Source organism: Sinocyclocheilus anshuiensis, unplaced genomic scaffold (assembly GCF_001515605.1).
Source record: "Sinocyclocheilus anshuiensis isolate Anshui unplaced genomic scaffold, SAMN03320099.WGS_v1.1 scaffold1058, whole genome shotgun sequence".
Lineage (NCBI taxonomy): Eukaryota > Metazoa > Chordata > Actinopteri > Cypriniformes > Cyprinidae > Sinocyclocheilus > Sinocyclocheilus anshuiensis.
The window spans coordinates 51,161-51,799 of NW_015539880.1; positions in this window are offsets into that span (position 1 = coordinate 51,161).

Genomic DNA, 639 nt, shown 5'->3' on the forward strand with positions numbered 1-639 from the left:
TTCTAGAGATTATGTTTATGTGTTCATGTACTCATACTGAGGCGGCAGAGGCTGAAAACACCGCAAGCTTGAGTAGGCCTATGTGTAGTAGGCTAAATGAAACCGCATGTCTGCGCAATTAATTTCCACGAGGGGCAGACTGGGGAAAAAATTCAGGCCGGGAAATCTCGCACTCATACACCCACAACAAATTCTGAAACATGGACAATCCTATTTTTGGAATGGACCTCACATAAAAAAGGTTTAAATCCTTAGGTTGGGGACATGCAAAATAATTAAAAGTTCTCTCATGAACTGCACCTTCACTTCAATTTTTCTTTTCAGTCTCTTTATTTTGCCCTGATATCTATCTCTCTTGTGACTTTAATATTCAAGATTTAACAAAACTATACTTTCTAAATTGCCTACATGTCAAAATTAGTACATCGCTACAATATCTTTATAGAAAAATCCTAATACTGAACATAAGTCAGGTTTTTCCCTTACAAAAATGAACCGTTTTTTTTTTTTTTTTTTGCAAATGGATTACCATTTGTATTTATTTTTACTACAAATGCCATGGTTAAACTATGGTTAGTGTAGCAAAAACCATGGTTAATTTGTGGTTACCATGGTTTAACAATAGTAACCATTGTCTTT